A 26,863-nucleotide genomic window follows, 5' to 3' on the forward strand; every position below is an offset into this window, starting at 1 on the left:
TGGTTCACCATCGTGATTACGGACTACCGAAACCATATTAAGGTGCAAAAACACAGCAGATACCCAACTCTAATGGTGTTTGCACCAGAGTATTCTGGCAAATGTTATTGCATCATTGGCCTCATCTTATCAATGTTTTACATTTTATTCTTAAGTCTTACTTTTTAGGATTAACTATGAGGCAGACATTGCGTTACCAGCAGCGACAATAGCCTGGAACACTCAAGTTCCCAGTGCAAGTGAATCTAGTCCAGGCTTTTTTCATTGCACATTAGGATTTCTAGTCCTATTTAACCGATTATAAAACGAGGCCAACAGCTCCAAGAAGGTTTACTCACACATGAACTGGGAAACTTGAGAACTCCAACAGCCTCCATATGTAAACCATCACGGTGCAGACCACGCTACTTGCCCTTGAACGCAACTGACCAGGACTGGTCCATCTGTAACCATCACAGCGAAGACCACGGCACTCATCTATGAACACAACCGGCCCAGACTGGTCCATTTGTAAACCATCACGGCGAAGACCACGCCGCTTCTCTTTGGACACAACTGGCCTGGACTGGTCCATCTGTAAACCATCGACCACGCCGCTTCTCTTTGGACACAACTGGCCTGGACTGGTCCATCTGTAAACCATTGACCACGCCGCTTCTCTTTGGACACAACTGGCCTGGACTGATCCATCTGTAAACCATCACGGTGCGGACCACTCCGCTTCTCTTTGGACACAACTGGCCTGGACTGGTCCATCTGTAAACCATCACGGCGAAGACCACGGCACTCGTCTATGAACACAACTGGCTTGGACTCGTCCATCTGTAAACCATCACGGTGCAGACCACGGCCCTCGTCTTTGAACACAAGTGGCCTGGACTCGTCCATCTGTAAACCATCATGGTGCAGACCATGGCCCTCGTCTTTGAACGCAACTGGCCTGGACTGGTCCATCTGTAAACCATCACGGCGAAGACCACGGCACTCGTGTATGAACACAACTTGCTTGGACTCGTCCATCTGTAAACCATCACGGTGCAGACCACGGCCCTAGTCTTTGAACACAACTGGCCTGGACTGATCCATCTGTAAACCATCGCGGTGCAGACCACGCCGCTTCTCTTTGAACACAACTGGCCTTAACTGGTCCATCTGTAAACCATCGACCACGCCGCTTGTCTTTAAACACAACTGGCCCGGCACCGATTTTTTGCGACTGTCTCCCATTCTTCCTACTACTGCTCATCAAGATCAGAAAACTGAATTCTACTTGGTTTGCAAGTTTGGTTTACAGGCTGTTGTACCGGTAGTACACGGATGTTGTTTCTACAGAACTTGTAGGAAGGAACCCTCGGGGATAAAAATAGTCTAAGGAGATTTACACGTTCCCCTACAACCAGCGTTACGGCACGTATATACATATACTTAACATTACTACAGTTCTGCATTGAACACAAGAAAGATGATTCACCAAATGTACTAGATGCGTACGGTAGAGACATGAATGGTCGCCAGTTCAAGCCCCTACTTGGGCGGTGTCATCGCATTGTGAGAATGTTCATCAGTGGGATTGGGAACCTATCAAGTCTGCTATGGTTTTCTTTTAACACAAACATCCTTCTGCACTTTGTTATCAGACTCCTCCCTTTACAAAGCATCGTGCTCTCATGTTAACACCGAGAGGCTGGACGTCAACAAGGGATGGACAACGCCAGCTACTTCTGACCCCTTCCGACATTCTACGGCAATGGGTGGTTTCTCGCGAGCTCCGCTGCGCACCTTTGGAGATAAGGCCATCAGTTACAGGGTCAGACTGGTGGGTGGCCACTCTGACAAGCGGGAGCTTTCCGTTTTGAGGGGCAGTCAGGTGGCTGTCCACTGTGAGAGGTGGGGGCCCCCAATGACAGGGTCAAACTGGTGGATGGGCACTAAAGGAGGGCGGAGTCCTCAGTTACAGGCCACCTTTGGTGGCTGGCCAGTCTTGGAGGTGGGAGCCCCCCAGACGTTCACTACTCTTCATACATGGAGATCTTGCTTGCATAATCAGTCTGGGGACTACCCACTCTGAGAGCCAGGAGCCCCCAGTTACAGGCCCAGTCTGGGGGCTCACCGTGCTCCAAGGCTTCAGCCATGAGTATCAGAGGAAGGCTGGGGGGTCGCTCGTAGAGGTGGGAGCCCCCAGTTACAGGGCCAGTCTGGGGGCTCACCGGGCTCCAAGGCTTCAGCCATGAGTATCAGAGGGAGGATGGGGGGGTCGCTCGCAGAGGTGGGAGCCCCCAGTTACAGGGCCCGTCTGGGGGCTCACCGCGCTCCATGGCTTCAGCCAGGAGTATCAGAGGGAGGGTGGGGGGTCGCTCGCAGAGGTGGGAGCCCCCAGTTACAGGGCCCGTCTGGGGGCTCACCGCGCTCCATGGCTTCAGCCATGAGTATCAGAGGGAGGCTGGGGGGTCGCTCGCAGAGGTGGGAGCCCCTCGTTACAGGGCCAGTCTGGGGGCTCACCGCGCTCCATGGCTTCAGCCATGAGTATCAGAGGGAGGCTGGGGGGTCGCTCGCAGAGGTGGGAGCCCAAAGTTACGGGGCCAGTCTGGGGTCTCACCACACTCCAAGGCTTCAGCCATGAGTATCAGAGGGAGGCTGGGGGGTCGCTCGCAGAGGTGGGAGCCCCCAGTTACAGGGCCAGTCTGGGGCTCACCGCGCTCCAAGGCTTCAGCCATGAGTATCAGAGGGAGGCTGGGGGGGTCGCTCGCAGAGGTGGGAGCCCTTAGTTACAGGGCTAGTCTGGGGGCGCACCACGCTCCAAGGCTTCAGCCATGAGTATCAGAGGGAGGCTGGGGGGTCGCTCGCAGAGGTGGGAGCCCCCAGTTACAGGGCCAGTCTGGGGGCTCACCGCGCTCCAAGGCTTCAGCCATGAGTATCAGAGGGAGGCTGGGGGGTCGCTCGCAGAGGTGGGAGCCCCCAGTTACAGGGCCCGTCTGGGGGCTCACCGCGCTCCATGGCTTCAGCCATGAGTATCAGAGGGAGGCTGGGGGGGTCGCTGGCAGAGGTGGGAGCCCCCAGTTACAGGGCCAGTCTGGGGGCTCACATGCTCCAAGGCTTCAGCCATGAGTATCAGAGGGAGGCTGGGGGGTCGCTCCCAGAGGTGGGAGCCCTCAGTTACAGGGCCAGTCTGGGGGCTCACGTGCTCCAAGGCTTCAGCCATGAGTATCAGAGGGAGGCTGGGGGGTCGCTCGCAGAGGTGGGAGCCCCCAGTTACAGGGCCAGTCTGGGGGCTCACCGCGCTCCAAGGCTTCAGCCATGAGTATCAGAGCGAGGCTGGGGGGTCGCTCGCAGAGGTGGGAGCCCCCAGTTACAGGGCCAGTCTGGGGGCTCACCGCGCTCCATGGCTTCAGCCATGAGTATCAGAGGGAGGCTGGGGGGTCGCTCGCAGAGGTGGGAGCCCCCAGTTACAGGGCCCGTCTGGGGGCTCACCGCGCTCCATGGCTTCAGCCATGAGTATCAGATGGAGGGTGGGGGGTCGCTCGCAGAGGTGGGAGCCCCCAGTTACAGGGCCAGTCTGGGGGCTCACCGCGCTCCAAGGCTTCAGCCATGAGTATCAGAGGGAGGCTGGGGGGTCGCTCGCAGAGGTGGGAGCCCCCAGTTACAGGGCCAGTCTGGGGGCTCACCGCGCTCCATGGCTTCAGCCATGAGTATCAGAGGGAGGCTGGGGGGGTCGCTCGCAGAGGTGGGAGCCCCCAGTTACAGGGCCAGTCTGGGGGCTCACCGGGCTCCAAGGCTTCAGCCATGAGTATCAGAGGGAGGCTGGGGGGTCGCTCGTAGAGGTGGGAGCCCAAAGTTACAGGGCCAGTCTGGGGTCTCACCACACTCCAAGGCTTCAGCCATGAGTATCAGAGGGAGGCTGGGGGGGCGCTCGTAGAGGTGGGAGCCCAAAGTTACAGGGCCAGTCTGGGGTCTCACCACACTCCAAGGCTTCAGCCATGAGTATTAGAGGGAGGCTGGGGGGGCGCTCGCAGAGGTGGGAGCCCAAAGTTACAGGGCCAGTCTGGGGGCTCACCGCGCTCCATGGCTTCAGCCAAGAGTATCAGAGGGAGGCTGGGGGGGTCGCTGGCAGAGGTGGGAGCCCCCAGTTACAGGGCCAGTCTGGGGGCTCACGTGCTCCAAGGCTTCAGCCATGAGTATCAGAGGGAGGCTGGGGGGTCGCTCCCAGAGGTGGGAGCCCTCAGTTACAGGGCCAGTCTGGGGGCTCACGTGCTCCAAGGCTTCAGCCATGAGTATCAGAGGGAGGCTGGGGGGTCGCTCGCAGAGGTGGGAGCCCCCCGTTACAGGGCCAGTCTGGGGGCTCACCGCGCTCCAAGGCTTCAGCCATGAGTATCAGAGGGAGGGTGGGGGGTCGCTCGCAGAGGTGGGAGCCCCCAGTTACAGGACCAGTCTGGGGGCTCACCGGGCTCCAAGGCTTCAGCCATGAATATCAGAGGGAGGCTGGGGGGTCGCTCGCAGAGGTGGGAGCCCCCAGTTACAGGGCCAGTCTGGGGGCTCACCGGGCTCCAAGGCTTCAGCCATGAGTATCAGAGGGAGGCTGAGGGTCGCTCGCAGAGGTGGGAGCCCCCAGTTACAGGGCCCGTCTGGGGGCTCACCGCGCTCCATGGCTTCAGCCATGAGTATCAGAGGGAGGGTGGGGGGTCGCTCGCAGAGGTGGGAGCCCCCAGTTACAGGGCCAGCCTGGGGGCTCACTGGGCTCCAAGGCTTCAGCCATGAGTATCAGAGGGAGGCTGGGGGGTCGCTCGCAGAGGTGGGAGCCCCCAGTTACAGGGCCAGTCTGGGGGCTCACCGGGCTCCAAGGCTTCAGCCATGAGTATCAGAGGGAGGCTGGGGGGGTCGCTCGTAGAGGTGGGAGCCCTTAGTTACAGGGCCTGTCGGGGGTCTCACCACACTCCAAGGCTTCAGCCATGAGTATCAGAGGGAGGCTGGGGGGTCGCTCGCAGAGGTGGGAGCCCCCCGTTACAGGGCCAGTCTGGGGGTTCACCGTGCTCCAAGGCTTCAGCCATGAGTATCAGAGGGAGGCTGGGGAGTCGCTCGCAGAGGTGGGAGCCCCCCATTACAGGGCCAGTCTGGGGGCTCACCGCGCTCCAAGGCTTCAGCCATGAGTATCAGAGGGAGGCTGGGAGGTCGCTGGCAGAGGTGGGAGCCCCCCGTTACAGGGCCAGTCTGGGGGCTCACCGCGCTCCAAGGCTTCAGCCATGAGTATCAGAGGGAGGCTGGGGGGTCGCTCGCAGAGGTGGGAGCCCCCAGTTACAGGGCCAGTCTGGGGGCTCACCGCGCTCCATGGCTTCAGCCATGAGTATCAGAGGGAGGCTGGGAGGGCGCTGGCAGAGATGGGAGCCCCCAGTTACAGGGCCAGTCTGGGGGCTCACCGCGCTCCAAGGCTTCAGCCATGAGTATCAGAGGGAGGCTGGGGGGTCGCTCGCAGAGGTGGGAGCCCCCAGTTACAGGGCCAGTCTGGGGGCTCACCGCGCTCCATGGCTTTAGCCATGAGTATCAGAGGGAGGCTGGGGGGTCGCTCGCAGAGGTGGGAGCCCCCAGTTACAGGGCCCGTCTGGGGGCTCACCGCGCTCCATGGCTTCAGCCATGAGTATCAGAGGGAGGGTGGGGGGGCGCTCGCAGAGGTGGGAGCCCCCAGTTACAGGGCCAGTCTGGGGGCTCACCGGGCTCCAAGGCTTCAGCCATGAGTATCAGAGGGAGGATGGGGGGGGTCGCTCGCAGAGGTGGGAGCCCCCAGTTACAGGGCCCGTCTGGGGGCTCACCGCGCTCCATGGCTTCAGCCAGGAGTATCAGAGGGAGGGTGGGGGGTCGCTCGCAGAGGTGGGAGCCCCCAGTTACAGGGCCCGTCTGGGGGCTCACCGCGCTCCATGGCTTCAGCCATGAGTATCAGAGGGAGGCTGGGGGGTCGCTCGCAGAGGTGGGAGCCCCTCGTTACAGGGCCAGTCTGGGGGCTCACCGCGCTCCATGGCTTCAGCCATGAGTATCAGAGGGAGGCTGGGGGGTCGCTCGCAGAGGTGGGAGCCCAAAGTTACGGGGCCAGTCTGGGGTCTCACCACACTCCAAGGCTTCAGCCATGAGTATCAGAGGGAGGCTGGGGGGTCGCTCGCAGAGGTGGGAGCCCCCAGTTACAGGGCCAGTCTGGGGCTCACCGCGCTCCAAGGCTTCAGCCATGAGTATCAGAGGGAGGCTGGGGGGGTCGCTCGCAGAGGTGGGAGCCCTTAGTTACAGGGCTAGTCTGGGGGCGCACCACGCTCCAAGGCTTCAGCCATGAGTATCAGAGGGAGGCTGGGGGGTCGCTCGCAGAGGTGGGAGCCCCCAGTTACAGGGCCAGTCTGGGGGCTCACCGCGCTCCAAGGCTTCAGCCATGAGTATCAGAGGGAGGCTGGGGGGTCGCTCGCAGAGGTGGGAGCCCCCAGTTACAGGGCCCGTCTGGGGGCTCACCGCGCTCCATGGCTTCAGCCATGAGTATCAGAGGGAGGCTGGGGGGGTCGCTGGCAGAGGTGGGAGCCCCCAGTTACAGGGCCAGTCTGGGGGCTCACATGCTCCAAGGCTTCAGCCATGAGTATCAGAGGGAGGCTGGGGGGTCGCTCCCAGAGGTGGGAGCCCTCAGTTACAGGGCCAGTCTGGGGGCTCACGTGCTCCAAGGCTTCAGCCATGAGTATCAGAGGGAGGCTGGGGGGTCGCTCGCAGAGGTGGGAGCCCCCAGTTACAGGGCCAGTCTGGGGGCTCACCGCGCTCCAAGGCTTCAGCCATGAGTATCAGAGCGAGGCTGGGGGGTCGCTCGCAGAGGTGGGAGCCCCCAGTTACAGGGCCAGTCTGGGGGCTCACCGCGCTCCATGGCTTCAGCCATGAGTATCAGAGGGAGGCTGGGGGGTCGCTCGCAGAGGTGGGAGCCCCCAGTTACAGGGCCCGTCTGGGGGCTCACCGCGCTCCATGGCTTCAGCCATGAGTATCAGATGGAGGGTGGGGGGTCGCTCGCAGAGGTGGGAGCCCCCAGTTACAGGGCCAGTCTGGGGGCTCACCGCGCTCCAAGGCTTCAGCCATGAGTATCAGAGGGAGGCTGGGGGGTCGCTCGCAGAGGTGGGAGCCCCCAGTTACAGGGCCAGTCTGGGGGCTCACCGCGCTCCATGGCTTCAGCCATGAGTATCAGAGGGAGGCTGGGGGGGTCGCTCGCAGAGGTGGGAGCCCCCAGTTACAGGGCCAGTCTGGGGGCTCACCGGGCTCCAAGGCTTCAGCCATGAGTATCAGAGGGAGGCTGGGGGGTCGCTCGTAGAGGTGGGAGCCCAAAGTTACAGGGCCAGTCTGGGGTCTCACCACACTCCAAGGCTTCAGCCATGAGTATCAGAGGGAGGCTGGGGGGGCGCTCGTAGAGGTGGGAGCCCAAAGTTACAGGGCCAGTCTGGGGTCTCACCACACTCCAAGGCTTCAGCCATGAGTATTAGAGGGAGGCTGGGGGGGCGCTCGCAGAGGTGGGAGCCCAAAGTTACAGGGCCAGTCTGGGGGCTCACCGCGCTCCATGGCTTCAGCCAAGAGTATCAGAGGGAGGCTGGGGGGGTCGCTGGCAGAGGTGGGAGCCCCCAGTTACAGGGCCAGTCTGGGGGCTCACGTGCTCCAAGGCTTCAGCCATGAGTATCAGAGGGAGGCTGGGGGGTCGCTCCCAGAGGTGGGAGCCCTCAGTTACAGGGCCAGTCTGGGGGCTCACGTGCTCCAAGGCTTCAGCCATGAGTATCAGAGGGAGGCTGGGGGGTCGCTCGCAGAGGTGGGAGCCCCCCGTTACAGGGCCAGTCTGGGGGCTCACCGCGCTCCAAGGCTTCAGCCATGAGTATCAGAGGGAGGGTGGGGGGTCGCTCGCAGAGGTGGGAGCCCCCAGTTACAGGACCAGTCTGGGGGCTCACCGGGCTCCAAGGCTTCAGCCATGAATATCAGAGGGAGGCTGGGGGGTCGCTCGCAGAGGTGGGAGCCCCCAGTTACAGGGCCAGTCTGGGGGCTCACCGGGCTCCAAGGCTTCAGCCATGAGTATCAGAGGGAGGCTGGGGGGTCGCTCGCAGAGGTGGGAGCCCCCAGTTACAGGGCCAGTCTGGGGGCTCACCGCGCTCCAAGGCTTCAGCCATGAGTATCAGAGGGAGGCTGAGGGTCGCTCGCAGAGGTGGGAGCCCCCAGTTACAGGGCCCGTCTGGGGGCTCACCGCGCTCCATGGCTTCAGCCATGAGTATCAGAGGGAGGGTGGGGGGTCGCTCGCAGAGGTGGGAGCCCCCAGTTACAGGGCCAGCCTGGGGGCTCACTGGGCTCCAAGGCTTCAGCCATGAGTATCAGAGGGAGGCTGGGGGGTCGCTCGCAGAGGTGGGAGCCCCCAGTTACAGGGCCAGTCTGGGGGCTCACCGGGCTCCAAGGCTTCAGCCATGAGTATCAGAGGGAGGCTGGGGGGGTCGCTCGTAGAGGTGGGAGCCCTTAGTTACAGGGCCAGTCGGGGGTCTCACCACACTCCAAGGCTTCAGCCATGAGTATCAGAGGGAGGCTGGGGGGTCGCTCGCAGAGGTGGGAGCCCCCCGTTACAGGGCCAGTCTGGGGGTTCACCGTGCTCCAAGGCTTCAGCCATGAGTATCAGAGGGAGGCTGGGGAGTCGCTCGCAGAGGTGGGAGCCCCCCATTACAGGGCCAGTCTGGGGGCTCACCGCGCTCCAAGGCTTCAGCCATGAGTATCAGAGGGAGGCTGGGAGGTCGCTGGCAGAGGTGGGAGCCCCCCGTTACAGGGCCAGTCTGGGGGCTCACCGCGCTCCAAGGCTTCAGCCATGAGTATCAGAGGGAGGCTGGGGGGTCGCTCGCAGAGGTGGGAGCCCCCAGTTACAGGGCCAGTCTGGGGGCTCACCGCGCTCCATGGCTTCAGCCATGAGTATCAGAGGGAGGCTGGGAGGGCGCTGGCAGAGATGGGAGCCCCCAGTTACAGGGCCAGTCTGGGGGCTCACCGCGCTCCAAGGCTTCAGCCATGAGTATCAGAGGGAGGCTGGGGGGTCGCTCGCAGAGGTGGGAGCCCCCAGTTACAGGGCCAGTCTGGGGGCTCACCGCGCTCCATGGCTTCAGCCATGAGTATCAGAGGGAGGCTGGGGGGTCGCTCGCAGAGGTGGGAGCCCCCAGTTACAGGGCCCGTCTGGGGGCTCACCGCGCTCCATGGCTTCAGCCATGAGTATCAGAGGGAGGGTGGGGGGGCGCTCGCAGAGGTGGGAGCCCCCAGTTACAGGGCCAGTCTGGGGGCTCACCGCGCTCCATGGCTTCAGCCATGAGTATCAGAGGGAGGCTGGGGGGTCGCTGGCAGAGGGGGGAGCCCCCAGTTACAGGGCCAGTCTGGGGGCTCTCCGGGCTCCAAGGCTTCAGCCATGAGTATCTGAGGGAGGCTGGGGGGTCGCTCGCAGAGGGGGGAGCCCCCAGTTACAGGGCCAGTCTGGGGGCTCACCGCGCTCCATGGCTTCAGCCATGAGTATCAGAGGGAGGCTGGAGGGTCGCTCGCAGAGGTGGGAGCCCCCAGTTACAGGGCCAGTCTGGGGGCTCACCGCGCTCCATGGCTTCAGCCATGAGTATCAGAGGGAGGCTGGGGGGTCGCTCGCAGAGGTGGGAGCCCCCAGTTACAGGGCCCGTCTGGGGCTCACCGCGCTCCAAGGCTTTAGCCATGAGTATCAGAGGGAGGCTGGGGGGTCGCTCGCAGAGGGGGGAGCCCCCAGTTACAGGGCCAGTCTGGGGGCTCACCGCGCTCCATGGCTTCAGCCATGAGTATCAGAGGGAGGCTGGGGGGTCGCTCGCAGAGGGGGGAGCCCCCAGTTACAGGGCCAGTCTGGGGGCTCACCGCGCTCCATGGCTTCAGCCATGAGTATCAGAGGGAGGCTGGGGGGGTCGCTCGCAGAGGTGGGAGCCCCCAGTTACAGGGCCCATCTGGGGGCTCACCGCGCTCCATGGCTTCAGCCATGAGTATCAGAGGGAGGGTGGGGGGTCGCTCGCAGAGGTGGGAGCCCCCAGTTACAGGGCCAGTCTGGGGGCTCACCGCGCTCCATGGCTTCAGCCATGAGTATCAGAGGGAGGCTGGGGGGTCGCTCGTAGAGGTGGGAGCCCAAAGTTACAGGGCCAGTCTGGGGTCTCACCACACTCCAAGGCTTCAGCCATGAGTATCAGAGGGAGGCTGGGGGGGCGCTCGTAGAGGTGGGAGCCCAAAGTTACAGGGCCAGTCTGGGGTCTCACCACACTCCAAGGCTTCAGCCATGAGTATCAGAGGGAGGCTGGGGGGGCGCTCGCAGAGGTGGGAGCCCAAAGTTACAGGGCCCGTCTGGGGGCTCACCGCGCTCCATGGCTTCAGCCATGAGTATCAGAGGGAGGCTGGGGGGGTCGCTGGCAGAGGTGGGAGCCCCCAGTTACAGGGCCAGTCTGGGGGCTCTCCGGGCTCCAAGGCTTCAGCCATGAGTATCAGAGGGAGGCTGGGGGGTCGCTCGCAGATGGGGGAGCCCCCAGTTACAGGGCCAGTCTGGGGCTCACCGCGCTCCAAGGCTTCAGCCATGAGTATCAGAGGGAGGGTGGGGGGGCGCTCGCAGAGGTGGGAGCCCCCAGTTACAGGGCCAGTCTGGGGGCTCACCGCGCTCCATGGCTTCAGCCATGAGTATCAGAGGGAGGGTGGGGGGTCGCTCGCAGAGGTGGGAGCCCCCAGTTACAGGGCCAGCCTGGGGGTCACCCGCCCCGAGGCTTCAGCCATTAGTATCAGAGGGAGGCTGGGGGGTCGCTCGCAGAGGTGGGAGCCCCCAGTTACAGGGCCAGTCTGGGGGCTCACCGCGCTCCAAGGCTTCAGCCATGAGTATCAGAGGGAGGCTGGGGGGTCGCTCGCAGAGGTGGGAGCCCCCAGTTACAGGGCCAGTCTGGGGGCTCACCGCGCTCCATGGCTTCAGCCATGAATATCAGAGGGAGGCTGGGGGGGCGCTCGCAGAGGTGGGAGCCCCCAGTTACAGGGCCAGTCTGGGGGCTCACCGCGCTCCATGGCTTCAGCCATGAGTATCAGAGGGAGGGTGGGGGGTCGCTCGCAGAGGTGGGAGCCCCCAGTTACAGGGCCAGCCTGGGGGTCACCCGCCCCGAGACTTCAGCCATGAGTATCAGAGGGAGGCTGGGGGGTCGCTCGCAGAGGTGGGAGCCCCCAGTTACAGGGCCAGTCTGGGGGCTCACCGCACTCCAAGGCTTCAGCCATGAGTATCAGAGGGAGGCTGGGGGGTCGCTCGCAGAGGTGGGAGCCCCCAGTTACAGGGCCAGTCTGGGGGCTCACCGGGCTCCAAGGCTTCAGCCATGAGTATCAGAGGGAGGCTGGGGGGTCGCTCGCAGAGGTGGGAGCCCCCAGTTACAGGGCCAGCCTGGGGGTCACCCGCCCCGAGGCTTCAGCCATGAGTATCAGAGGGAGGCTGGGGGGTCGCTCGCAGAGGTGGGAGCCCCCAGTTACAGGGCCAGTCTGGGGGCTCACCGGGCTCCAAGGCTTCAGCCATGAGTATCAGAGGGAGGCTGGGGGGTCGCTCGCAGAGGTGGGAGCCCCCAGTTACAGGGCCAGCCTGGGGGTCACCCGCCCCGAGGCTTCAGCCATGAGTATCAGAGGGAGGCTGGGGGGTCGCTCGCAGAGGTGGGAGCCCCCAGTTACAGGGCCAGTCTGGGGGCTCACCGCACTCCAAGGTTTCAGCCATGAGTATCAGAGGGAGGCTGGGGGGTCGCTCGCAGAGGTGGGAGCCCCCAGTTACAGGGCCAGACTGTGGCCTCGCCCAGGTGCAGGGGGGTGTTTAGGTAGTTAGACACCAATAATAAATGTATTCTGTATTAAATAGTTGGGTGCAGGTGCTTTAAGCCGAGTATAGTGAGGTGTTTGTCGGATTTCACTTGGGAACACACGCACTCTCGTCACTGTTTTAAAGATCTTAAAACATTGTTATTTGTCAAAATAAAGTTTAAGTACCTCTTACAGCCTGCACCCCCCCCCCCTCCCTTCCTACAGCTCCTCAAGCCCCCTCCTTCCCTGCTTCTGCAGGCCGACCGACACGTCCCCGCAGGGGACACTAATAAGAGGGCGGCCACCGTAGTGCCACAGGAAGGCACACGGGGCAGCCCAGCTCTTTAGCTCTTTGGGACCATACCCGGCATTTTCAGGGTGGTGGGGGGGAAATGTTTCTAATCTTTTCTTATTTGTGTTGCAGGCGGAGTTACAGGGCGATCCAGAGGCGGAAAGGTACCCGGGAGTACCCTCTTCAGGAGCACAAAGGATGCTGAGGCCTATTATCCCCAGGAAGTCTGTGCGGTGGACCCTGGGGGTACGACGGCGCCCCGCTATCCTACGGGCGGTTGGAAACCTGTACAACCGGGGGTTGCTTGAACGCTCCGCCCCTCGTAGGGGGGGGCGTGAGCAAGAGGGTGGACCAATGGTTCACCGGAATTGGGAGGGGCTATCTCCTCCCATTACCGCTAAGCAACGATTGGCTAAGGCCATGTTGCAAATTGGCCCATCAGGTGGTAGGTCGCGAGGGGCGGCTTGCCTTTTGGATCGCCTGTAAGATAACCCACCATGTTGGCATGTGTATATGCTAATAAACCTGCAGCTACTTTTCTCCCAACAAAAAAGTTGTCTTGTCTGGTTATTTCTGCGACATGCATGTTACGGGGAGCGGGCTGGTGAGTGGGCCGATATTGGCACTATCATAGTTAGCACTTTATACTGCCTTTCTTTTCACACTTAGCGCTCCTTCTTTTACAGACCCCAACACTTTAAGGCCTCTGCCGGCGACGGCACTCACCCGCGCACTCTCCGCTGGTCTCGGTTCAACACCCGATTCTCTGATCAAACCTCCCCCCGCGCAGACGAGATACCGAGCTGGCATGTGGGGGGCCGTGAGTCATCCAAATACTTTCCGAGAAATTCGGGAAATGTAAATACAAAACGCTGTTAGAGTGCAAAGTGCCAGGCCTTCTAGACAGCAGGCTACACGTCTGTGTGCAAAGCTTACGTCTGCTCTGGGTATGGTAAAGAAAAAGAATCCCGACCATACATTCTGCAGGGAGCGAAAATAACCTTCTTTTTTTTGTTTTATTTTTTTTACAAATGTTGTTCGCTTTTTAATACAACTTTCCGTCTCCTCCTCCCCTACCGGGTCAATTTATTATTTTATTTTGTTCTCAACAACCTTATTTTGCGTTGGCATGTGCTCATTTAATCGGCATACCCCTTCCTCTACTGTCTGGAATCATTGCGCTTTTCTTTCCGAATGACGTCACTTTTTAAGCCTCACACAGGTGACATGGAAACCCGACACCCCCTCGTAATGGACGTGGAAATGCGCCTAGAAGCTAGCTATGACTCACACAAAACCCCTGTAGATAAGTGCGTGGGCTAGTTAAGAATCAAGCAGGTCCTTTCAGCAGCCACACTAGGCACTAACGCCGGTAAGGTGAGGAGGTTTCGGGGGGCTACAAGTGAACCCCCACACGTACCTGTAATCCCGGCTGCCCCGCGCCCACTGCTCTGCAGCAGCCCAGGCTGCGAGGGACGGGCGGGCAGGGGTGGGGCTGGAGCGGTGCTTCAGCCTCACGTGCAGAGTGCGGCCCGTGCACAGCACGCCGTGGGAGGCAGGCCAGGCTTTTGCCCGCCTGGGCTCACGTTTCACCACTGACACTGCGGGCACGAGAGAAAGAAATCCGAGGGTTTCCCCAATTGTGCTCAGGGCAAGCAATATTGGGTCTATAGTTACTACAGACTGGTTGCAAAACATGCCACTAACTTCCTTTTCTAGAGCTGCGTTAAGTGGCATATTTACAAGGGGTTGCGCAACAGAGCCAGCGTAACTTATTCCAACACTCCGGTGGCGCAACGCATTTCTCCATATTTGCAAGGTGGCGCTAAGCCACTTTACGTTGCTAAACGATGCCTTGTTAATATGGTAGCCTTTCCTGCAGTTTTCTACACCAAAGGGGCGTGCAATGGGGGTTGCTTCAGCATGAATTGCTTTTTGATATTACCCCAGATTTACAACAAATACTAAATCGGGGGCAGCTAAAGGAAGTGACGAAGTGCACACCTGTTTTTTTTCCTATATTTGTCCATTTTGTATTTATTCGCGAGGCAGCGCCAAAAACTAACGCCAATGAAAGGGCGGCATTAGAATGGCGCACCAAGGAGAAATAATTTTCTTTTATACATTTTTTTTTCTCTTTCTACGTATGCTGCATTCCAAGCACAAACAGAAGCAAAGCACAGGTAAAGATTGTTTATGCGCAGGAAGGTGTCCGTCCCTTCCTGCACATAAACAAGGCCCCCTTGCACCATGGTACAATGGTGCCTGCGCTGGTGCTAGGCAACTTTTTTAGTGCTAGGGGAAAAAATAGGGGTGCGCTGTACTTTCGTAAATATGGCACATTTGTGCGTTTTTAAAATGACAGTGCAGCTGAATTGCTTGCAGCGCTGCATCATTTCTTTGTACATATGCCCCTTAGTTTCTTGGGCTCAACAGAGGCGGACAGCCACTAGATTAAAAGGGAGAGCCGAGCCAGTGGTCTGGATAGGTTTAAAGAGCACAAGTCGAGCCAGCAAATAAGTTGTCATGTACATCGTGCAACAAAGTAAAAATATGACAAACTTTCTAAAATTGTGTATGCTTTTAATATGGGGAATCAATCCACTCTAGTATGTTTGATTATATCGCTGCATGTCATCTCTCAGATGTTCAAGTTTCAAGTTTATTTTTATTTGCATAGTTAATTAAAACCGTTGCAATACAAAAAATATATTCAATTAAAAACGATCACGTACATAAATAAAACTCTTATATCTAAAAGCCGTGCTAAAAAAACTTGCAGATTTTGTGTGCAGATATGATAGTATACATAACCTGTCAGTTTTCCCAACTTTCAATTATGTGCTTGAAGTGTCCTCAGACCCCTTGCACTTTTGCATGTGCTTTTTCTCTCAGATGTGATGGTTCCAAGAAACATTCATGAGTCCCCGCGCCCCGACAGAGAGGCGATGAGTCAAGGCATTAGTCAGTTGTCATGTGTCCTATTTGTGCTCTCTATGGATGGCTTGTTAAAATGTAGCAACATTTTTGGGCCTGGTGCACAGTTCTCGGCCACAAACCAAGGATGTGCGGTTTGCACTGAGACTGCCTTACAAATGGGAATGCAATTTGCAATCTGACCCATGTACTGATAAACTGCACTGCAAATTATATATTTACAGAGAGACTCAAAAGGCCTTGCCTAATGAATATTATTAATTAGGCAGGTCGAAATGTGTGACTCTCTGTGATTGGCTGCAAATGTGGGATAGTGACCTGCAAGGGACAGCAGACCTCCTTGCATTTGCATTGAAGATGGTAGACATTTGTTTAAAATAAATCCATATCCATTTCAGGGACAGTTACTCCTTTAAGAAAAAAAGTCTTCTTTTTGGGAACATACCAGCGCAGCGGAAGCTGCGGTCCCCTCCAGAGTTTGCTCCCCGGGACATTGCTGACATGATTCCCATGTTGGGGGGTTTGGTGAGGGGTCGGTAACTGATCAATGGTTTGTGACCTCAACTATGGTCACACCTTATTCATACAATCCTTTTCGAATCTCAATTGGAGGGGGCGGGGGAGGGGTTCGCCTCTCCTTTCCTATCTGTGATTCCTAACGATCACAAAAGCTCTTTACAGGCAGGAAAGAGCGTTCCCACCTGCAAAGGAGCTCTGGTGCATCTGTGAAAGGTATTCTGTGGTCAAAAAGGCTTTGTTTTTGTGGATTTGAGACTTGGCAGCTGCTCAATATATTTGTACATGAGGCCATAGTCTATTGAAGCAGAGACAAGAGAGGTGTTTGTACAGCAGGTCCTCTGAACTGAGTTGTTTCAAGGCGCTTTCAAATGTCAATATCAAAGAAGAGAAGCGCAGTGAAGTTATGCAAGGCACTTGGATCGCGATATTTGTTCAGGCGGGAAAGCCGGGATTGCGCTTAGGTTTTCTGGTTAAATACTCTGCATTTCAGACACTGGATGGATATCTCCACCTTTCCACTGTTTAACACCCAAATGCAGTGCTTTGTGTTTCATTTGTGTGGAGCTTCGTCAGCGCACTGGGTTAAATAATCACACCTCAATCTAAGCTGACCCACCAGTCCTTCTAGACAAAAGTACAAAGTTAAGGGAAGGCGGGAACCTCAGTGGTGGCCGAGAGAGGACTTATTCTGGGTGGGAGAGGGTGGTGGTGGTGGTAGTCGACAGACACAACTTGCTCATCTCCGCTGCCCCCAAAACAGGGCCGCCGCCATGCCACCAAGGAACCTGTATTTTTATGCTGACTTGATGGCTTCCATTGACTTTACAAAGAGAATGAATGCAAACTGAAGGAGTGCAGGGTGCAGGAGACGCTCAACACTCCAGTGAAGGCCGTTACTTGAATTATTAGCAAAGCAACAAGATCGCCAAGAGATCCCGCACTAGAGGTCTCCACCTGGTCAAAGTGAATTGCACAGTTCACTACAGCCAGACTTCAACAAAGAGCTCACACTTTGCTTTTTTTTGGTATGTGGTGGAGGCACACAGCGTCGGATTGGTAACGCGGGCACTCTGGCAATGCCCGAGGGGCCGGTGACTATTTCCAACTATTAGCTGCTTTTTGGAGCAGTCTGGGGGCACATTTGGGCGGTGTCGCTGTTGTTCGGATACAGCCAGCGGCCCAGTAGGTGTCTGAGTGGCCTTTCAGGAGGCAGATGGGCGCTCATTACCTCACGTTTAGCAACAGGCAGAGGTGGCACTTTCTTTCTCTCGCAGGGTCGGCCCATTAATGTATGCATACCTAGCGGGGCAGGGGGCCTCAGCAGAAGTGGCCTCACTTGTTTTCAGTCACCAGTGTAAAAGAATCCGTGCATTTTGCTGTATCTCTCCCCCCTTCTTTTTATAAAATTACACAGAAGCAGTGTTTTGAGGAAAGGCAATACACAAACGTGGGCAACTTTTTTTAGGGTGCCCGGGCCGATTTTGAATACCAATCCAACTCTGGAGGCACAGGTTCGATATCGGGTCAGTGCAGATGGGCTAATCTTACAACGCCACTTTCCGAGCACTTTAACACCACTTTACGGTGGGCACAGGCTCGGCTCGTCTTCAGCTGGAGGGTTCAAAGTGGCCAGGGCAAGGCATATGGCTCGAGCCTTCAGTGGTGCGCCCACCTCTAGAAGTGGCTGCTTTACATGGGAATAAAATGAGTGGTTCTTTCCCCTGATCTCAAACATGTATTGTGGGTTTCATGGGAGAATTCTGATGCTACAGCAGGACAGAAACTTAAAAAAAAAAATAGGGGTTTTTAACACCCACGTGACATTGCACAAAGGGCTTTGTGGGTAATCTCCTTTCAGAGAAAGTGGTGACTGTCAAAGCAGACATGAACATGTAGAGCACTCCATTTCTCTCCTTTCTTTAGTGCCTAAAAGTACTATTCAGTTTCTAACTTTCTTCTATCTATTTCTCTGCTTCTACCTGCCATCTGTAAATGTTAGAATTTTTTTAATTAAAAAGATAAAGGGGCATATGTAGGTAATTTTCATTTTGCGATTCTCAAATTGCGATTTTCAGGGAATCGCAATTAGAGAATCGCAAAACGAAATGTAGGTAGGATTAGCACATTTTATTGCGAATCCCACTTATTCCTTATTTGCGGATCGCAAATTGCGATTCGCAAATAAGGAATACCTTCTCATTCATTCCTATGGGCTAGAAGGCCCATAGGAATGAGTGGGAAGACATTCTCAATTTGTGATTCTCAATTAGAGAATCGCAAATTGAGAATGCAATTTTAGGGTTGTAAGGGTGTCAATAGGACACCCTTTTGCATCCCTGAAATTGACATGTGTGCACATGTGGCCCACATACATACCCTAAGGACATGTATGTGACCCACATGGCACTATGAAAACTGCCAAAAAGTGAATTTTTCAAAGAAATCGCAAAATACCACCAACCTGAAGTTGGTGGTATTTTGCGATTCCTTAAGCCAAAAGTCGCACAACTTGGGTGCTTCCTACATTGCATTTAAGGAATCGCAGTCTGCGAATTTCAGCATTTGCGAGCGCAATTAGGCTTCCTACATATGGCCCAAAGAGTTTTAGGTGATTGTTGGGTTAAAAACATGCTGTTTAGGGCCAGGTGTTCCAAGTAAGGGCAACAGACAAGAGCAAGGTTCAAGTAATCTATGATGTTTCTTACAAGTTACAAGCCTGACTTCCGAATCTCCAAGGTATTAACATCTCCCCTCCTTCACAACCTGATTCCAAAGATATGCTGTGTAAAAGGAAGAGACGTCATGGGGTGCCATGTACAACCAGCTCTTACGTACCATCTTTCACCTCTATTAATCATATCACTCATTCTAAAAATTAAAAATATATTGGTGCACAGCCACCCCCAGCAACACATGTACCCTCTTCAAACCTGGCCCTGCTGCTATGGCTGGCTCCTCATTAAGAATCGTGGCTTGCTGCTTTCAGTGTTCAGAGGCCAGAGTCCTGCTCTGCTGCTGCCATGGGGCCTCAGAGGAGCCAGCAGAGGAGACAAGGTAAGTACAAAAAATGTAGTTTCTCTGTGCATGTGTGTGTTTATATGAGGGTTTGAGAGTGAACGAGTGAAGGTTTGTGTGTGAGTGTTTGGCAGTGTTAAAGAGAGCGAACATGAGTGAGAATCTGCGTTTGAGAGGGTGAATGGATAAGTGAAAGCGAGTCTGAGGGAGTGATTGAAGAAACGTGAGTGCATTAAGGAGCGAGTGATTGGATATTGTGAGAGGGAGTGGAAGTGAGTCTGGGGTGTAGCTATCAATGGTGCAGCAGGTGAGGATGGACCAGGGCTCATAGTCAGTAAGCAGTGGCGGCTGGTGATCTTTGACAGTGGTGAGGCATGATACCTGCCAGGAGGTCTTCCAATTTGTTTTTCAAAATTTGCTTTGAGAGATCTCCCTATGTCATGAATTACCTTCATTGATTGTGCCAAAGCCAGCATTTTGTTATCAGTAGGCCCTTGTCTCATGGATTTCATACAATATTCCAGTGCTAGAATTTTTCTATTGATACTGTCCATATGCTATGATGGGCCGTATGTCAGAAATGACCTCCAGTATTCCAGCCCCAAAAATGCCGCGGCTGCCCACTCTCAAGCAACAAATTACCACCAGTATGCCAGTATTAGTATTTTTCCATAGGTGTCTCCTTATGGCCACTAGTCCAGTATGTTCAAATGTCCATGACACACAGGATGAAAACTCTTGGACTTAAGAAAAATCTGTCTGTCTGTCGCTCTGCAGTAACAACCCCCACCTTTGGGGGTTAGTTCCTTCAATGCAAAAGTCCTGAGCGGGTGGCTCCAACCAGGCGGGCAACTAGAGCCAAATTTCGGGGGTGGGGGGGCTTAAAAATATTTCGGGGGGGCTAATTCTTCCAACCATAGACAGTGGCTAAAGAACGGGAGAAAACACAACAAAAGCCTAATTTACAAGTAAATGTTCTATTAAAGACCTGTTAAGTACTCGGGTGCGGCTGCAATTTGATGGTCGCCAGCCTGCGAAGCTGTGTCAGCCCGGGCTTACACACACAATGGGGGGGGCTGAAGCCCCATGAGCCCAATGGGTGTTGCGCGCCTGGCTCAAACATGGCGGCTCGCCTCTCATTCAACAGCACCAGCAGATCTGCTTCCATTATATTAATCCCTGCCAGCAGATGGCGATCTGTAAATATTGCAGGTTGTCCTCCGCCAAGCGGACAGAGGCCGAAGCCTCCACCAATCCATCAGACGAGCATGCACGCGCCATGTCCTAAATGAGCTGAAGAGAGAGAATTCCAACTGCAGATTTACAAGTAATGAATACTTATGGGATCTTTTTGTGCATGTCTCTACAGCGCGGGTAGAGTCCCAATAGAGGGCCAACATATCTATACTTTCATATTGTAAAAAGACAGCAGCTACTGCAAGGTGGTGACCCGTCATGAGGTAAAGTCAATTCTGCATGACCAGTCAGATTTGGTAGAGTTGGAGTCGGATAGGCTTGCGTCTCAACCAATCCAAAAGCAGAAGGCTTCCTAAGGGTATCACAATATTCCCATGATGATGCTGCCAGCCCCTCTGGTGTCAACCCTCGACACCAGGGCTCAGACCCACTGCAGCACTGAAATACAGGACACACTGGTTCTTTATTCATGTTCTGTTCCCAAGCACCGCCTTATCTGCACTGCTTTTTAATCTGCCTTCAGCAGCACTGCAGGCAGCAACTACTGGCACAATTGTATGCAAATGTGGCAGAAGTGGACACATTTCCTGACATGACTGGATGCCAAAAAGCAGCAACAACCACATACCAGCTGAAATAAATACATACAATGTACACCCAAACGTGAATGAACTGGGTCTTCTGCATCTTTTATAAAAACTGCTGAATTTTTCACTAGTTATTTTTGCACCATCATTTAATGATTGCAATGGGTTTTTCACTGCAACAAAACAAAGGTCTTTGCCAATAATCCTATTGGGAAGTCACGTGACAGCCTTTAAGGTCATTTAAAGAGTCAGTCTGTCCTACTGAGACAGTTGTAAGACATTGCGTCATCACAGACAAGACTAGGGGGCGTGTCTTTTAGAATGGTATCCGCGAGGAGGATAGAATAGCCTGTTCTCTTCCTATTCGATTTTTGCATTGTCATGTGAACCCCCTAAAATGACTACACATTGCCTACATCTAGGCATAGCTCAAGTGACCCTACAATCTTACCTGTTCGAAGACGATGGTGCCCTCCACGCAGAGCGCTTTGGCCACAGCGGCACACACTTCGCTAGATGGCTCCTGAGATGTAGGGCGCAGTACTCTACTAGACTCTCAGCAACTACAATCTGCACCCTGAAAGAAAAAAAACAAACTTGTGAGTGAGGAAATGGGATCAGAAAAGTGATTTACTGCTTTACCACAATTCGTTATGTTTGGCAACTATACAACATGATATGATGCTGGACAGAAGTACTAATGCAGAAAACAAAACCTGGTGGGTCAAACTTACCAATTCATCATTTGAAAGAGCTGTGATAGTGACAAACACAGCCACGTGTGGACCCCTGAAATTTTGGACTATAAACTAGTCTGAACACTGACACAGTGATGGGGAAAGTAAAAACAATTACCAGATTGTGGCAAATACACATGGATTTAGTATTCTGAAGACGACTCTATGAGGTGGAAATCCGATTAGAGCCTGATAGTACAATAATGTATTTTAGACCTGAAAGCACACTCGACCCTATCTTCACCTCCAGCAACTACGTCTCTTTCAGCCACACCACAGCTCTTCACTGGACGGACCACAGCTGCGTTCACTTTTTCTTCAATAAGCCCACAATTCACCACCACCCTCAACCCATCCTACGTAGAAATTGGAACAAAATCACCATCGACCAGATCTCTTCATCGCTCCTCCAAACCCCTCCTGTCCACTCCTCTAACCCCGACCAAGCTGCCATTAACCTCACCCAATGGCTATCCAAAAGCGCCGACATCCTAGCACCGTTGAAAAAACATCAAAACAAACTAAACAGCAAGAAGGCCTCCTGGTTCAACGATGATCTTAAAAAATCCAAGAAACTCTGCCGCTCCCTCGAGAAAGCATGGAAAAAAGACCCAAACTCCAACACCAGAGACGCCTTCAAAAACGCCACCCGCATACACCACCAACTAATCCGGTCCGCCAAGAAAGCCGCCTTCAAAGACCGTCTAGATAACAACGCCCACAATAGCAAGGAGTTATTCAACATCGTCAAAGAATTTACCAACCCATCAGCAAACTCCAACGACATCTCCCCCTCTCAAGCCCTCTGCGACTCCCTAGCCTCCTTCTTCCACAACAAAATTGCAGACATCCACAACAGCTTCGACAACCGACTCGAAGACCTACCCACCCATTCTTCTGCAGGACCTTCTCCCCCCTTGAACATCCTTAACATCTGGAACCCAATCTCCACTGAGGACACCATCCGTCTGATGAACTCCATCCACTCAGGATCCCCAACTGACCCATGCCCTCACCACATCTTCAACAAAGCAGACTCCATCATAGCACCACACCTCCGAGACGTGGATGTACCATGTTACAACGCATACCATTACGACTACCTACTGTTACAACGCGACCATTACAACGCATACCATTACAACGCATAGCGCTTTGAGGTGCTGGATAGTGGTAAGTATAATTTACTATTCTAACTCCAGTCCCCGTGGACACTAGGGAAGGTGTTGGATAGTAAATTATACTTATTCCCTATCCTAGAGCGCCCCCCAGCGCAATGCGTTGTAATGGTATGCGTTGTAAAAGTTGCGTTGTAACAGTAGGTAGTTGTAAAAGTTGCGTTGTAACAGGTGTATACCCCGAGACGTCATCAACTGCTCCCTCAACTCCGCCACCTTCCCGGAAAGCTGGAAACACGCAGAACTCAGCGCCCTTCTGAAAAAACCCACAGCTGACCCCACCGAACTCAAAAACTACCGCCCCATCTCGCTCCTTCCTTTCCCGGCCAAAGTCATCGAGAAAGCTGTCAACAACCAGCTTGCCGCCTTTCTCGAAAGCAACAAATCCCTCGACCCCTCACAGTCCGGATTCCGAGCCAAACACAGCACTGAGACCGCACTCATCGCAGCAACAGACGACATCCGAACCCTACTGGACAATGGAGAAACAGTCGCCCTCATCCTCCTTGACCTCTCCGCAGCATTCGATACAGTCTGCCATTGCACCCTATTACAGCGCCTCAGTAACATCGGAATCCAAGGAAAAGCACTGGATTGGATCACCTCCTTCCTCACCGGTAGAACTCAGAGAGTCAGGCTCCCTCCTTTCAAATCAGAGGCCTCTGAAGTCATCTGCGGCGTGCCGCAAGGATCATCACTCAGCCCCACCCTCTTCAACGTATACATGAGCCCCCTCGCAGCCATCGTTCGCCAACACAATCTCAACATCATCTCCTACGCTGATGACACCCAACTGATCCTCACACTCACCAAAGACCCTAACACCGCCAAAAACAACTTACACGAAGGAATGAAAGAAGTAGCCGAGTGGATGAAGCACAGCCGTCTGAAACTGAACTCAGACAAAACAGAAGTCCTTATCTTAGGAACCTCCCCCTCCGCCTGGGATGACTCCTGGTGGCCAGAGGCCCTTGGAAAAGCACCCATCCCGACGGACCACGCACAGAACTTGGGCGTCATCCTGGACTCCTCACTCTCAATGACCAGACAAGTCAACGCTGTCTCTTCATCCTGCTTCAACATTCTTCGCATGCTTAAAAAAACTTTTCGCTGGATCCCCACCGAAACTAGAAAAACGGTCACTCACGCACTTGTTACGAGTCGCCTGGACTACGGAAACACCCTTTACGCCGGTTCCACCGCAAAACTCCAGAAAAAACTCCAATGCATCCAGAACGCCTCAGCCAGGCTCATACTTGATATCCCACGTAAAGAACACATCTCTGGTCACCTGAAAAACCTCCACTGGCTCCCTGTGAATAAGAGAATTACCTTCCGCCTACTAACCCACGCACACAAAGCACTTTACGATCTCGGACCCGAATGCCTCAACACACGAATGTCTTTCTACACCCCCTCCCGTCAACTACGTTCCTCCAACCAAGCCCTGGCCACTGTTCCCCGCATCAACAAAGCCACCATGGGAGGTAGATCCTTCTCCTACCTGGCAGCCAAAACCTGGAACTCTCTCCCCACTCACCTTCGGCTTACTCAGAACCACCTAGCATTCAGAAAGCAACTTAAAACTTGGATATTCGACAAGTAATTTTCCCCTTCCTCAAGCGCCTTGAGACCCTATGGGTATGTAGTGCGCTATATAAATTTCTTGACTTGACTTCCGAAAATGAAAAACTGAACTAAAGCTACTGTTGTATATTCATACTTTCTTCAATATGGCTACTCGGTGTCCGCAGTCCTTTCTTAGTGTTTCTATCGTCTAACCTAAGAGTGTTCTATCTGGTATGTGAGGATTCCAGCCTTGGCAGTAGATGGTCTGGCCAGCTGTGAGGTTTACTGCTCTGCTGTCCTATCTTGTACTAACTTAATAAATCTATCTTAATAACTTGAAGACGTGTCCTGCTGCCTACCTAATCTACTTACAACAGCTACATTGTCATAGACAACATGATAGTGTGTGGTTAGCGTACAAGGATGATGATGTGTGTGTCTATTTCTCTCTCTCTTTTCGCATCTTCGAGTGAGGTCCTCTGCCTCTAGGATGACTTCCTTGTCCCACAGCTGGACCTCACAAAAAGTTGTCCAGTGGAGTGGAGAGATAAACATCTGGTTGACTTCAAAGTTTCGCCTGTGACCTTTTCTATAGAATCTGCCCTCTCCCATGTGTCCAACTTTTTAACCTCTTGCTGTCACAATCACCTCCCCTCTCACATGTCCTGATCTTTCTGCATAGTTGATCACCCAACTCGAGCAGCAACACTAACCACACTTGGTCTCAGAGGCTCAGCACTAAAGTGTTTTCATCCTATCTCGTTTAACACTCTTTCTGCTGCCTCTCGCTGCTCCCCGCTCCCCATTCACCGATATCTATCAAAAAAAGTCCCATTTGGCTCTCACTCCCTCTATCCCTCCCATTTACATTTACATTTTATTTCACTTGTATAGCGCGTGAATCACCCGAAGGTCTCAGAGTGCTGGCAGCTGACAAGGATCCTTAAAACCAACATATTCAGGAGGTCGGGGGGCTCGGTAAGCTAGAAATTAAAAGAGCCAGGTTTTTAGTTGTTTTCGGAATTTCATATGATCTGGCTCTGCTCTCAGTGGGATGGGGAGGGAGTTCCATGCTTCTGGGGCGGTTTTGCTGAAGGCTCTATCTCCGTTTCTTACTGTTCGGACTGTGGGAACGGAGAGAAAGGCTTTACTGGAGGAGCGTAGCGTCCTGCTTGGGACGTGAGTTTTGAGTTTCTGTTCAAGATAAGCAGGTCCATGTCCATTTACTGCCTTATGGACTAGGCAGCAGAGCTTGAACTTTATACGCTTTTGTACGGGGAGCCAGTGTAGTGATCTAAGGCATGCTGCTGAGGGGGTGCGAGGAGGTAGATCTAATACCAGCCTAGCAGCTGTGTTTTGGAGGACCTGCAATTGGTTCAGTAGTGTTAGGTTGATGGCCGAGAACAGGGCATTCCCATAGTCCATCCTGTTAACAATGAGTCCCTGGACTAGGGGCATGCGTGCTGAGAGTGGGATCCATTTAAAGATCTTCCTCATGCTACGCATCTGGCCATAACTGCTTCCCACTGTTTTTTTTATGTGTTTAGACATGGTAAGCTTGTTGTCTAGAATTACTCCCAGGTTCCTGACGTATGGCTTAGGGGCGGGGCAGGGACCAAGGGAGTCTGGCCACCAGTCCGATGACCAGATTTGGTCATCGGACTGGTGGCCTATAACTCGCTCTATACCTCTTCCTCCAGCTTTGTCATAATTTCCAATGTCTTTTCTTATCATATCTATGTGGATGGTACACCAATCCTTCTTTCTTGTCCCACATCCCAGTGTCTCACAGCTGTCCATCAACAAACATCACTTTGCATGAACTCCTTCAAAGCAGAAATATTCTACTTTCTAGCCACTTGGGCAACTGCTTCACTCCTGGCCAATCCACTTAATTCTCTATATCCTACCCCAGGCAGGAAACCTAAGAGTACAATTCAACCATTCAATGAATATTCAAAACTAAACCTGCCACAGCAACTGGATCCAATTACCGACTTTGGAAATATCTATCCTTCTATATCTATCCTATGAGCTTCTCACTTGCGCTTAGCAAACTTGACCATTGTGAAAGTCTTCTTGTGGGTCTTCCACTGGACTCTTTTACCCCATTCGCTGAGCCCATAAGGTTAGCCACTATGACACGGTATAATCGCCTAAAACCCATGCCTACCCCTAACGTGCATCACCTAGTTTGCTGTCTGTCGGCTTGAAATTAAGTTCTTAGCAAGTTATTAATCCTGGTACCCAAAGCCATACATGCCTCCTCCTGGACCTTCCTACCTTCTAAGCGGGTACGCCCCTACTTGTATCATAAGCTCAGTCAACCATAACTGCTCGTCACCCCCAAACCACCATGAGTGGCTTCAAAATGTCTGTCCAATTTACTGGCAGCACTGCCCCCTCTTGGCAGAAATGTGAGCTAAATATCTCTGCTCCTTTCTCCAAGAACACTCTCAAGGAACAACTCACACAACAAGAAACTTAACCACGCTTTAACCTTAATTCCAGACCAACTCTGGCACTGCACATCTGGATCCATGTGCTATTTGTTTTTTGTACTGTTATGCTTCTGTTAAACTCTCACCACCCACCTGTTCCATAACAGGCTCTATATGTTTCCATTGTAGCTGATAACTGCTTAGGAACAGTGTAACTGCTACCAGCTCAAGAACTTCTTGTTAAGATGATCTTACTCAAAGTGAATGAAGGCAAGTCCAGTGAACAGAAGAAAATACAGTTCAGAAAGCATTAGGCAAGCAGCTAGCACCTGTGCCTGCAGGGGATTGGTCAACTATACATAATGCTTTAAGGGGAAAGTAGTTTGAATCAGTCAACACCCTCCACCTTCTATTCAAGTGTCACTACTTCCTTGGCAAAAGGAGCCAAAAGGTTCTTGATTTTTGCCAATAAAGAAGAATTCCTGATGCTCACCCCCCCCCACCCCCCTTACTCTTTCAGACGTTTCTACATTCCCCATAGCAGAGTTGGTGGTGAAGATTGGGAATAGCAGCTGGGAGCAGA

General features: G+C 54.1%; 1 protein-coding gene across 2 annotated transcripts in view; it reads right to left on the minus strand.

The window, feature by feature from the left end:
• Positions 1-26,863, minus strand: part of LZTS3 (leucine zipper tumor suppressor family member 3) — a 177,755-nt gene that overhangs the window by 112,957 nt on the left and 37,935 nt on the right. For both annotated transcript variants that reach the window (XR_015309795.1, XM_086964292.1), the window contains exon 2: positions 20,807-20,932. The gene's annotated coding sequence lies outside the window, so the exon portion shown is untranslated. The remainder of the gene's footprint in view (positions 1-20,806; positions 20,933-26,863) is intronic.

This window comes from Lissotriton vulgaris, chromosome 3_2, assembly GCF_964263255.1.
Source record: "Lissotriton vulgaris chromosome 3_2, aLisVul1.2, whole genome shotgun sequence".
Classification (NCBI taxonomy): domain Eukaryota; kingdom Metazoa; phylum Chordata; class Amphibia; order Caudata; family Salamandridae; genus Lissotriton; species Lissotriton vulgaris.